This window comes from Equus przewalskii, chromosome X (assembly GCF_037783145.1).
Source record: "Equus przewalskii isolate Varuska chromosome X, EquPr2, whole genome shotgun sequence".
NCBI lineage: Eukaryota > Metazoa > Chordata > Mammalia > Perissodactyla > Equidae > Equus > Equus przewalskii.
Window position 1 is genome coordinate 61,320,355 of NC_091863.1, and position 13,443 is coordinate 61,333,797.

Here is a 13,443-nt window from a genome sequence, read left to right on the forward strand (position 1 = left end):
CATGCATATTGTTGCAAGTGGCAAGATTTTATTCTTTTTTTGTGCCTGAGTAATATCACATTAGATATATATACTACATCTTCTTCATCCATTCATATATTGATAGACATTTAAGATGCTTCCATATCTTCGCTATTGTAAATAATGCTGCAATGAACATAGGGGTACATGTATCTTTTCTAATTAGGATTCTCTTTCTCTTTTCATAAATACCCAGAAGTGGAATTGCTGGATCACTTGGAAGTTTATTTTTCATCTTTTGAGGAACCGCCATACTGTTTTCCATAACGGCTGCACCAATTTACATTCCCACCAACAGTATACAAGGGGTCCCTTTTCTCCACATCCTCGCTAACACTTATTTGTTGTCTTTTTGATGACAGCCATTCTGACAGGTGTGAGGTGATATCTCACTGTGGTTTTGACTTGCATCTCTCCGATGGTTAGTGATGTTGAGCATCTTTTCATGTGTCTCTTGGTCATCTGTATGTCTTCTTTGGAAAAACTCAGTTTCCTCCAATGTCTAGTCTAGTCATGTCTTCTGCCCATTTTTTAATTGGGTTGTTTGTTTTCTTGATATTGAGTCGTATGAGTTTTTTATGTACTTTGGATATTAACCCCTCAGCAGATATATCATTTGCAAATATCTTCTCCCATTCAATGGGTTGCCTTTTCATTTTGCCAATAGCTTATTTTCCTCTGCATAAGCTTTTTAGTTTGATGTAGTCCCATTTTATTTTTGCTTTTGTTGCTCTTAACATTGCTTTTCAGTTAAAGATATTTAATGCTACAAAATATGACACTTTGAACATTACTTCATCCTTTCATGATTTATTAATTTCAAATTTGTATTCAATCCTATAATTTCCATGCAGTATGTATGCATAAATGTCCTAATAATTGGTTATTACTGCGCATTTTCAAATAAACTCTATTTACACACGCTATATTTATTACCCATTTTACATTTATTTTCGAAATCATCACATTCTTAAAGAAACTTTAGCTGTGCTTGTGACAGTGATTTTTGCTGAATTCAAAACTGTTTAATTTCCTAGTGACAAGTACCCTTTTGTGAACAATACCTTTATCCAGAGTGCACTGGATATACTTTGTACCAAAACAAAAGTTATCTTTCTCAAAGTGGAATTAGGTATCTAGGTAGGCAGCTGGAGCACAGCAGGCTACATTACTGTGAGAGGAGAGAGGATTTTGACAATTGAAACTGGGCTAATTCCTCTATGCTTGTATAAAGCTGACAAAATGCAGGACCTCAGTGTTTATGACAGTAAATGAGAAGCACTCAAGCTGTCAAACTTCAGGGAATTCGATTTATCTACACACTTCAGAGGCTAAATAAACTGTGATGTGTTCTAAAAATATGGAGCAAGAAGTGAAGTGACTAATTTAATAACATTTTGTTATAATAAATGCTTTTCATGATTTTTTAAAATTCTACTGTTAAAAAATATTTCTAAGCCCCAGTTGATGGCCCATAGTCATAGTGCTTTGTTGATCTGGCTACATGAAGATTCGCTATATAAATATTAGAGAGTTAAGTAAATAACTATTGCCAACCCATGCATGTAACATAGTCATTCACTAAGATGAAAAACAAAGCAAAACTATCCAATATCTGATTATGTGATATGGAAAACATGCAAAGAGAAACCAAAGGTGAAAGAGCCCAGACTTCAGCACAATGCCAAAGTATAGTGAGAAAACAATATGTTTCTGGGATTTTCTTTCAAAGAAAAATGAAAAGCAGTGGAAGTAGTTGACTCTGATAGAAAGGAAGGTGATCTAGGCAAAAAAGTTTGGGCCAGCCCCGATGGCCTAGTGGTGATGTCCAGCACATTCTGCTTTGGAAGCCTGGGTTCGGTTCCTGGGTGCAGACCTACACCGCTCTGTTAGTGGTTGCTGTGCTGGTGGCCCACGTACTAAAAAGCAGGGGAAGATTGACATGGATGTTAGCTCAGGGTGAGTCTTCCTCAGCAAAGAAAAAAGTTTCATCCTTCTATGCTATCCAAATTCTTAAAAATAATTGTGTCTGTGAAGTTTTTAAATTGATAAAGCTTTTGAAATTGCCATTATGTATTCCAAATTTCTTTTGAGAATTCCAAATGAAAATAAAATACCAATTATCAAAATACCCACCTAATTAGATATGTTTTTAATGTCCAAAGTAATACAATTCAATCTTTTTAAGTTTTACTAATGATATATGAGTGCAAAAACTTGTGTAAAATACTCTTTTACCATATGTTCCCTTGAAACATGATTTTCCTTCTTCTTAAATGTATTTTCTAGATCTCTTCCTCTCAGCAGTTTCAGAAAAGATTGCTAAGGGTTGAACATTACTTACCACAAAAAGCTAAAAACTTTCTATTTATTTACAACTAGAAACCAGACTAATCCTTTTTCATCACATTGATCAGATGAACCAGAAATTATCAAAAGAATCCGATCCTTCTGCCATGGTTCCTATTAATTTGAATGTGATAAATGATCAGTTAAGCATTGACCAAACTGAAGTTGAATCTTTAACAATCCAAGAGGATGGGTAAGTAGAGGACATAAAAGCAATGGGATGGTGATGAAAGAAAGGAGCAGTTTTTAAAAACGTGTACTCAAATGTTCATAACAGTTTTATTTTTAATCACCAAGAACTGGAAACAATCAAATGTCTTTCAATAGGTGAGTAGTTAAATAAATTTTGTACATGCATATCACGGGGGTACCACAATAAAAAAGGAACACACTATTGATATGAGCAACAACTTGGATGAATCCCCAAGGAATTTTGCTAAATGAAAAAAGTCAATTCGAAAAACTTACATATTGTATATCCCATTTATGAGTGTGGGGGCTGGAGGCAGTTGAGTGTAGTTATAAAAAGGCAGCAAGAGGAATCTGTGGTGATTGAACTGGTCTATATCTTGACTATGGTGGTGATCAAACAGCCCCACACATATGATAAAATTGCATAGAACTAAATATATACATGGGCACACACACAAATGAACGTATGTAAAACTGGGGAAAGCTGAACAAAATTAATGGATCATAACAATGTCAAAATCCTGGTTGCTATATTATACTACAATTTTGCAAGATGTTATCATTGGAGGAAACTGGGTGAAGGGTACACAGGATATCTCTGTATTATTTCTTTCAACTGTATGTAAATCTACAATTCAAAATAAAATATTTTTAAATATCTCTGAGAAAGAAAAGCAAAGTGCATGATTCAGGGTTTTTAAATTGTACTGTTCTATGTTAGCTTTAATTTCTAGTCAAAGTGTGGACTAAATTAAAGTATTTCATTTTTATTTTAAATCAGGTTGGGAGTGAACTATAGCTAATAGCTACAAAACACTTCAAACATGAATTTGAAAAAGAATTAATCATTTAAAATAGTCTCACCTCAGGAATTTTCTTCAAACTATTAGATGTAAGTCAATGAGCACTGTTGTTGTGTTTATTGTTAATGAGTGTTCGGTAAGGTTAGCTAGGTACCAGTCATGCATTATCATTATCTCATTCTTATAGGAACTCTATGAAACAGTAATTACTCTTGTCTATATTAAGTAGATGAGAAAATTGAGGCTCTGAAAAGCTGAGGAATTTGTTCAAAAGTTTTCAGGTAATTAAGTGGTAGATTTGAAATTCTAACTTAGGTCTGTCTGACTCAATACAGATCTCTTGACTACTATGCTTTAATGTCAATGCCATGCTCTACCCATTGGAAAACTTTCTAAGGAAAACCATTTTTATTTTCTATAATTAAGCATAAAACTATGGTGATGCAGCGGGGGGAAAAATTTGTGAGTATCTTGTCAAATGCTCATATGTTTTGTGATCTACCTTCCAGATAATTATTCAAGCATAGAGTGGGTTAATGACAGTAAATTTTATAATGGGAAATATGTTAGTATCAAATTCATAACTATAGCGCTGTATAAAGCCATAGCTTTTAAGATAATCAGATGAAAACATAATAAATAACAATATCAGTTACCAAATTAAGCACAGGTGGTTTGTCAAAGCTGAACCATTACCTGAAAGCTAGACACCAGTTTTTCGTTATTGCAGGAATGAAACAGTTAGTAGAACCACAGAAAAATTCAATCACTTGTCATCTGAGTTTCGTTACACTGTAGTATTAACCCTTGAGTTCTTGAAAACTTAATACATAATTAAAATTTTTATACTCACAAATATGAAAATCAGATGGTTCCTTTAAAGGTATATAGATAAGTTTCAAATAAATTTAAGTTTGGATTTTATTTCTTTTTCTTACTGACCAGAGTGTATTACATAGCATAAAACTAATTTCTAGGGACTCAGTAAGATTACAAAATGCAATAATGATCTGAGCCAATCTACAACAGATAAACTTTCCCCCAATTCAACAGAAAATGTTGTCCAATATGCCATATAAAGCTAAATCCACTTATCCACTTCATAAATGTTCCTGATTATATTCTCAATTGCCTTCCTTTTTTGTTCTTTTCATTTTTCACCATAGAAAATTAAAATGATTTGGTTGATCTTTGTCCAACTTTCTAAATGTTTTGTAATAAAAAAATAAAACATTATTTGACATGCTTTAAAATAATGTCATCTGATTAGAGATAAAAGTGTCTCAGCTGGGTTCTATCAAAAATGAAAAAAACCTATCAATAAAAAGAGAAAGAAACGATTCATGAATGAAATATAGATGACCACATAGTTCTTCTTATTAATTTTGTAATTGCACGCCACTATAATGACATCTATATTTGCTACATGTGTTTCAGTTATACCTTTGGGGAGAAGGAACCTCATTAATTTACAAAATGTAACTAAAAAATGGGATTGGGATTGTATAATATAAAAGTTCTCCATTTGGTTTATTTTCATGCTGAACACAATTATAAAAGTAAAACCAAGAAAGTAATAACAATGAATTGAAGAAAAAAGCTCACCAAATAACAAGAAACTAAGAATTAGGGGAAGATCAGAAACTGAAAAAGTGGACAGAAATATTAATTAGTAACATATACTTGACAATATCATCAAATACCTTCTGCTATCTAAGAAAGGCCTTTATACTTTCATCAGAGATCACTAAATGCATTATATAAGACCTTTGAAGAATGGCTGTTCTGAATTTTAGAACTCCTACCATACCTCCACTGGTTGCAATAAAAGTTTCTTCATTCAAATAACAAGGTCTACTTTATTTTTGCTCTTTCAGTAAGGTCATTTTGTGGTTATGGTCCTTGTGACCAAGCTCTCCTCAGTCAATTAGATCTGCTGTTCAATCTGCTTCAGTTGTTGGGATGACCCTAAGCAAGAGAGAGTAATTTTTCAATCAGTGATTTTTATCAAATAAACATTGCTTTTAAATATTAAAAATAAGTCCACCAATCTGAAACATCCACCTACATCATTATATTAACAATTTTTATTGAAAATTTATTGAAAAGCATGTGTATTAAGATTGTGCAAAGGATAAAGCCTAAATTTTATTAAAGCATTCAATATTTTAACTGACACAATAGATTCTTTTCAGGTATTGAGAAATAAAAGTGTTGAAAAGAAATTGTAATATTTAAAGTTTTAAAAACTTCACTTTAAAAGTATTATGTACTTCATGCACCATAAAATCTTATATATTAGCATGCATCTTTTCAATATCAAATCATTTCAACATTTGGTGTCATTCAGAGTGCTGAATGGGAAAGTATGATGTGTTTCCCCAAAGTGGTGGTTGACTAAGATTTACTACAGTGAAAAAAGTCTTATAATCATTTCCAGTTTCAAAGGAGTTTTACAGATGTCTAAAGACCAGTTTAAAATAAGGATGTTTAAAAGGCTAACATGCATATGCAAATGAAATAGAACAAAAATTGTTTGCAACCTAATTTTCAAAGTCATTTCATTGGGCCTTCTAGGTGCTGATGTGCTAATTGCACCTCAAATTGGTCACTTGTATTTTTGACAATAGATGTAGTGGCTAATCTGTACACAGGTGATGACGCTAAGTGAAAGAGAGAATGTTGTCTGAAAATCTAGCCCATAATTTTCCATTTATCATGTCCAATGTCATCCTCTTCAGAGAATGGTCAATATAAGGCTGCCTAAACTTCCCAATTTAAAAATGCAAGTAGCATTTCGATACATTCTAGCAAACGGAACTATTTCTCAAAAGTTCTTGGCTTCTCACAGTCAAAATCTTAATAAATCAATGGCCCCATAGATCATGATCATTTAAAGGTCACGCTGGTCCAGGAAGATGGTAGGAAGCTGAACCATAGGTGGGCTGATATTACTGGTTAGTAGAAACTCAGAGGAGCACAGCAGAAAGTGACTTTTGTGCTTTGACTTTCTAAAGTATTGTTTGTGAGGAGGTCTGTCTGTCTGAGACAGAGCTTTACTATTACAGGGAGGAGCTTTCTGAGGTCCTGACGAGTGGCAGCAGCCTTTCCCCAAACTTCAGAGTGCATTTTGGCACTCAGGGAGCTATAAACTTGGCTGGAAGAAAGGGAGGCTCCCGGCCAATCTTGGAAGGCGCCAGCTCTGCAAATTGCCCGGACCCGCAGGTTTGCTCCGAGGTCAGCACCAGAGGACAGATGCCAGAAGATCATGCCAAATAGTATGCCTGCTCTCCTTGAGAGGCGACAACTGGGTTTTCCCCCCAGGCCCTACGAGGCCTCTCACAGCGAATCACCGCGGGGATCTGGGGCGGGAGAGGGCTTTGCGATGGTAGCAGAAGCTTTAGAAATTCGTTACTTTCTGGTATCTGAGCAGTGGTCTTGGAAACTCACTGCAGCGCTGGAGATCGGCAGCTGTCTTTACCTTTAATGTAATTTTTCTAGTCCTCGATTACTTTATCTGGATAATGGGGTAATGAAATTACCGACCTCATTTTTTGTTGTTGCCTTAAGGATTAAGATAATGTATATAAAGAGTTAACACAACTCAAGTTTCAAAACAAATGGCACTGGTTACTGTTAGAGACCCCTCGCCTGTACCCATTGTCTCCCCAGAACGCTGTCAAGATCTCCTGAACTGTGGAAAACCAAGCCCTTGTTCTCTTCTATTCCCGAAATCTGGTTTGGTAGAAGCCACTGGGAGTTTGAGTGCACCTGCTGAAGTCGTGAGAAAAGATGAGAGTTTTTTTGGAATGTCAAAATTTGTCCCCAACTGACTGTCACTGCGGCGTCTACGCAGGCAGGGTACAGGTAGTGCTTTGTCCCTCTGTCCCTCGGTAGGCACGCTGATGCGGGTTTCTGGCAAACACTTGCCCCCTGGCTCACTACCTGACTCTGCAATGTCTCTCAGAAGGCCTCATCCCAAAGGCTAGAAGTGTAGTATCAGCTGGCTGTCCCGGGCCTTAAACCGAGCACGGTGGGGCTCAAAGAGGACAGCGGAGGGAGGGAGTGGGAGGCAGGTTTCTTCAGTTCCCTGGGTGCGATTGCTGACGCGGTAGCCAGGAGACTCTTCTGCTCCAGCGGGTGGCGACCTTGCCACTTTGAGATCTTGCCTGCACTTGCACTCAGCCCCCACCCAGCACACACAAGAGCAGAGACATAAAGGGGTACAGCTGGCCTGAGCCCGGGAAAGATGTTTTGTGATGTGAGTCCCAGTCTCGCTGCCGCTCACCAACAAGGAAAAATCTCTTTCATTCATTAATAATTGCCTGCCGTGTTCATTACTGCAGAAGAAAAATAGTTACAAATTCCTTTGTTTTGCTTGGGAAGTGATCAGATTTGGTTGGTAATTGCCTGCCTGATCAAGAGCCATTTCCTTCATGGTTAACTAAACATCAACTCCACACAGTTGGGCTCGTTTTAAATATCACCAAAAGTGAATAGCCCCAATTACAACAGGAAACACATTTCCTGACATGAAACGAGGACCAGAAATGGATTTGTCTGTGTTTCAAAATGCAGAAACAGATTTGTCCGTGTTTCAAAATTCTTCTTTTAGGGATGTGGAATGGACTGTTGGAAAATTCTACTTCTGAGTTCTCCTAAAAAATGGCTGGAACCTGCTCACTACAATGATGTTTTCAGACTTGAAAATAGAAATAAAGTAAAAGGGAAAGCCATAAGCGAAAAATAAAATTCCTCTTTTTTTCCTTGAGAGAAGGGAAAATATTCCCCAGGAAAATTACTTTAGAAACAGTGTAGTCCTCTTTACACAATTATAACTTGCATAGGAAATTGTCAAGAAAAACCTAGGTTAATGCATGGTTGACTGTGAGTTAAAACCTCAGGAACTCAGGAATGCATATATAGACCCTTCATGTATTTCACCCTCATAATTTCATGTCCAGTTTTGGTAAACAACGTGTTGGTTTCTCACGCAAGATCTGCATAGACTTTACCTGGTTCAGGGGTTTCATTCCCCAGGTCCCTGTTTCTTCCAGGTGACAAATGATGTCCTGGCAGGGTAGCCAAAAGCCAGGTGTCTGGGGTTTCCCTCATTCTTTGGAAGATTTGGCCCTCCCTGCAGCTGAAAAAAAAATGCTCCATCATTTGGACATTCATTTAAACTGCACTGATCTGAAATCTATCTTCTCAGGGAGCCACTCCACTCCAGGATAAAACAAGCATTGATTTCAAGTCCCTGTAGGTCACTTACTGCTAGTAAAGTCTTCTTGTTTAGAGTCTTAGCCCTTTTCATTTCTCTCTGAGCTGCCCTGGAGAAATAAATCAAGTAAAAATCAGACATGTTCTATTTTGCATTGTGAAAATCAATCAGCCAATGCATTTCTAGGATTCCCTATGGATTAAAAAAAAATATTTCTATTGACTCTTTCCTCTGGGAGGTGTAGGGTTTGGATACATGGCGCGTGGGGATCCCAGGAGGAACCATGGCTCCTGAGAGTCTCACAATGCCCGAGGCACCTAGTGGCCTGCCCCCTGCATGGAATGGCTGAGACTGAATGGGTTGCTTCTTGGGCGACCAGAAATCAGAGCAGATGGCCAGAGCTGGGACCCACAGGTGGGGCTCCTGAGCTGCTGTTGACTGGAGTTTGAAAAGTGTTTTCCAACTACAAGTGCTCAGGATGAAGATGGGCCTATTTAACTAGTAAGGTCAGTTTACTTCTGGTTCCGAGGCATTTTTCTCAAGAAACGTTTGCCTGAAGCTTAGAGCAGAGCAAAGCTGGGCAAGCTGCCCAAGGAAGCTGGAGGAGGAGGCCAGGAGCCCTAAGCCTTGAGTTCCTGAAGGCTGAAATCACAGCTGTCCTTGTGCCTTCATGGTTGGCCTTGAGTTGAGGCATGTCTTCTGGGAGGGAGAAGGTGCGGCACAGTCTCACTCAGGAAGCAGCAAGTGCTGCTCTAGCCACTGGCCACCAGAACATCTTGTTCTCGTGTTCACTCGCTCCAGGGGACTCTCCTCTGGACTTTGGAGAGTTGGTTCTGGCATCTAACGGAGCAGATGAACCCAGCCTGAGACTCAGCTTTCAGATCAGAGGCGAGCCTGGCCTCTTAACCCAGCCACCAAACATTTCTTGCCTCCAGGGTAAAAGCCCTTGCCTTACTGGTCAGGCTGTGGGTTTTCTTTAGGATCTCAGGTGAAAAGATTCTTCTCTGTATCTGCCTCTCTTGTTAACTATGACTAGACAAATCCATAAAGTTAGGGAGGACCAGCTAAAGTCATAACTATAGGTTTCATCTTCTTCAACTGGGGCTTTGTGACAGGGATCCTGAAACATCTACTTCTCAGGTGACCCAAAGTGGAATGTTAATGATCCATAAAGTGAATGAAGGCTAGACTTGGCCTGTCGTTTGAGCATATGCAATGATACCTGAAGGAACCAATAATAGTCCTTCTCTTGGGCAGGGTCACTGCCAGAAAGCCCCCAGGCCCAGGAAACTGTGCATTGGGCAGGGAGTAAAAGTAAGAAGCCTACATGCCTCCCTGGAAGGTGAGGTCTGTGGCCTGCAGTGAGGCCAGATCTGAGAAAAGCATACTGAGCTGAGTGGCAAGTGTCTAGCACTGAGAGGTGGCCGGAGGGCTCTAAGCAGTGACGCTTTCTCCCCAGGCTCTTCTCCAAGGAGTTCCAGATCACTGAGCCAGAAGGCTTTTTCGGAGCTCCCCTTTCACTCACTTGACTTCAGCCCCCCTCATCCTCAGGAGGAAGCCTGAGGTTCCAAAACATCTGGCAGTGACCACTCCCAAGGGAGAGGGGAGGGAGCAGTAGGGTGTGCCAAAAGACACCTTCTTCCTTTACTTATTCCTTGTTTTTCTCACAAGAGCTTTAGTTAAGACACTGCATTGTAATCCTACACACACACTCATACACACACCACACGCACCTGCCTTCAAGCTAGAGAAGGATACAGCAGAAAACACCTGACATTGAAAGGGATGCCACGGAGCTTGCTGTAGGGTGGTATGGTAAAACTCCCGCCTCCCCATGGAGGCCTTCTTGGATTATTGGAAGCAGGGAAAATATAAGAAATAGAGAGAGACAGGGGGAGGGAAAAAGAGGACTAAGCAGAAGAAAGAGAGAAAAAGAGGGAAAGAAGAAAGAATGGTAAAGAAAGACATAAATTAAGAGACATAGAAGCAGAAAGACAGAAACACACACAGAGAAATTCAAGTAACACAACAAAGAGACACAAAGAAAGAAAGACACTGAAACTGAGAGAGTGAGTGGGAGCAGAGACCCATTGAGTTTTCTATCAGTAGATGCCTTCATATCAGCTTGACTTAGACTGGCTTGTTTTTCTTGAGAACTTGATGAAGTACACTGAGATCTTTTTCAAACCAAAATCCTCATCTGAAGCCAGCTCTGGTGCCCTGGGGATCCCAGACATTCTATGATGGCTCCAGTTTATCAATATATTATCTAGAGGAAAAATGCACAGTGAATCCACCCTGGATAAACAACTGTCACCTAAAAAAAACATTCAAAACTGACTTTTAAGTCTTTTCAATGCCAAAATGAAATGTTGGGGAATAGAAGGTAGAATTTCTGTTTTTTAACTTCTGTTAAAAAAAGAAGTCACTCTTGAGGAAAATGCTTCATAGCACTCTGTCTGTGCATGTGTTCAGATAATTTTACTTAAAAATATAAACCTGTGGTCATTTTCACAGCACACACTAGAACACATACACACAAACAAATGCCAATTGTGAAATTTTTCTCCAGCCACAAAAGCTTATTAAAACATTAAGAGACATTCTAATTAGTCCTTAGACAAGGAGAAAGACAAGAGGATGCATGTGTGTGTCAGTAAGAAATAACTGCAAAGTTTTAAGTTTGCCAAAATGGAAAGTAATGACTAGGTTTCAGTTTAGGATGGAGTTTTCAAAATTTGTCTCTTTGTAACAAAATAAATCAGACCAGGACCACAATGTAAGACTGGAAATCAATTGTGAAGAGTGATATCAAGTGATTTAGCATTTATTAAAATGCTAGCACACTGGACCTCCTAATCCAATTATTTTCCAAGCAGTCACTGGCATCATTGCCCTGAAAAAATTCAATAATCACTTTCTATGAGAAATACACATATATACAAATTAAATGACTCTGGATTCACAATCATAAAATATAAAATAAATGTGTGTTCTAACCTTCTATCAACCTGTTGTGGTGCAGTCAGGTGAGTCAAGTTTTAGGCTGGGGGTACAAAATCCAAAGTTTGAGGAGGGGAATTATTTAAATGGCTTCACTGAGATGATTTAGTTAGTCCCCTAACTGAGCGGTGACCTAAAGGAGTTGCCTCCAGGGTGTACATCATGGTCCCATGGACCCAGTGTATTAAAGGCTGGCATTCATTTACCAACACACATAACCATTGACTTTGTTCTTCCTTCATGCTCTCTTACTCCCTCAGTAATTAAAACATGATGAATTCAGATAGTGAGGTCCTTGTGGTTTTCAATAGTTCCTCTTTTGCATCTTGCCTTGTGTATCTTTATTGCTTAATTATTAAAGAATGCCCTTTTACCCCTTGGAAGAATTGATCAGGGTGTCCTAACTCTAGAAACATTCGCTTCATGCAGGAACAGCTTTTTGTCTAATAATGTTAATATAGGAAGATAGTAGGTGAAAGTAAGTATAGAATGTGGGCCCACTGGTGGCATAGTGGTTAAGTTTGCATGCTCCCCTTCAGCGCCCTGGGGTTCACAGACCTGGATCCCCGGCATGGACCTAGCATGGCTCGTCAAGCCATGCTGTGGCAGCATCCCACATAAAATTGAAGAAGATTGGCACAGATGTTAGCTCAGCAACAATCTTTCTCAAGCAAAGAGAGGAAGATTGGCAACAAATGTTAGTTCAGGGCCAATCTTCCTCACAATAAAAAAGGAAAGGAGACATAGAATGACTTTAAGTACAGGCAGAGTGGATGTTTGCCTAGATTTGATGTTTTGATGGATCTAGGGAAAATCCCTCAGCCTACCACCAAATATTTTCCACTATTACTTCTGTGGATGTCAGGTCTTGAAAAGCCCTCATCAAAAACAAATCATTATGAAAACAGGGAAGAAAGCTTTTAAAACTTTATTGACATGCTCTGGGCATGATGTGGTAGGGTGCCAAAGTAAGGAGGGGAAAATACGTTGGAAATGCCAAGGGGAAGTAAATAGAAATTAAATAGACATAAGATTTGGTGTGCCCAGTCTATGACGCTGAGGAAGATTTCCTACTTAGTGACAGGATCTGCTTCTGATGGGCTCATGGCTGCCTAGATTAGACAGAGCCAGAGGAGGGTGGCCTACTGATCTGAGGTCAGGTTTTTGACTGTTGATTGCATGCAGAGTCATTTTGTGAGAGTGTGGGGGAGAAGGGTGTAAAACGGGTTTTTACCTGGTTTTAGAGAGACAAAATGATTCTTCTTAAACAGTATTTTTTCCAAGAATTCATTGATGGAACAAACTTAGTATATCCCTGTTCAAGTGATCTGTGCTGGTGATATTTTGCTACATGTCAGAATTATTTATTTAAAACTATCGAATTGGTACCTGTGGCCATTTCTCAAATTCCAGCCCACGTTTTGTAGGGCTGATGCATAAAGCATATTTGGAAATAATTCTGACTCTTATACTCATAAGAGAAAAAGGCATGAAAGAAAAGACAAAGAAAGGGAAGATTGAGGGTGGGAAAGTAAAGGAAATGTATAAGTCATAAAACCCAAGTTAGAATGGCCTAACATTAAAATTCACAATTAGAAACTCAAGCCATGAAGAATTATTATTTCTAGCAATCTTGATTGAGCCTTAAGTTAATATACGACTGTGCAAATGCCAATGGAGCACAAGAGAGGTAACATAAGAAAGGACTAAGTCTGACCCAAGCTCATTGTTTCAATAGCGGAGTATTTGAGCATTAAAAGAAGCAAGATACATTTACAATTATTGGTTGCTTACACTGTGCTAGGCAGTCAAAGACAGCTGAAAAGTGGGCTTGCAATGCCTATTCTGGCAATT

At 38.6% G+C, this 13,443-nt stretch overlaps 1 long non-coding RNA gene across 1 annotated transcript; it reads right to left on the reverse strand.

Moving 5' to 3' along the window:
- Nucleotides 1-2,642: 2,642 nt before the first annotated feature.
- LOC139081165 (uncharacterized) lies at nucleotides 2,643-11,718 on the reverse strand. Its single transcript, XR_011536251.1, has 3 exons — nucleotides 11,587-11,718; nucleotides 8,381-8,508; nucleotides 2,643-5,333 (listed from the first exon to the last, which is right to left on the reverse strand). It is a non-coding gene; the product is annotated as an uncharacterized lncRNA (long non-coding RNA).
- Between the last annotated feature and the right edge of the window lie 1,725 nt (nucleotides 11,719-13,443).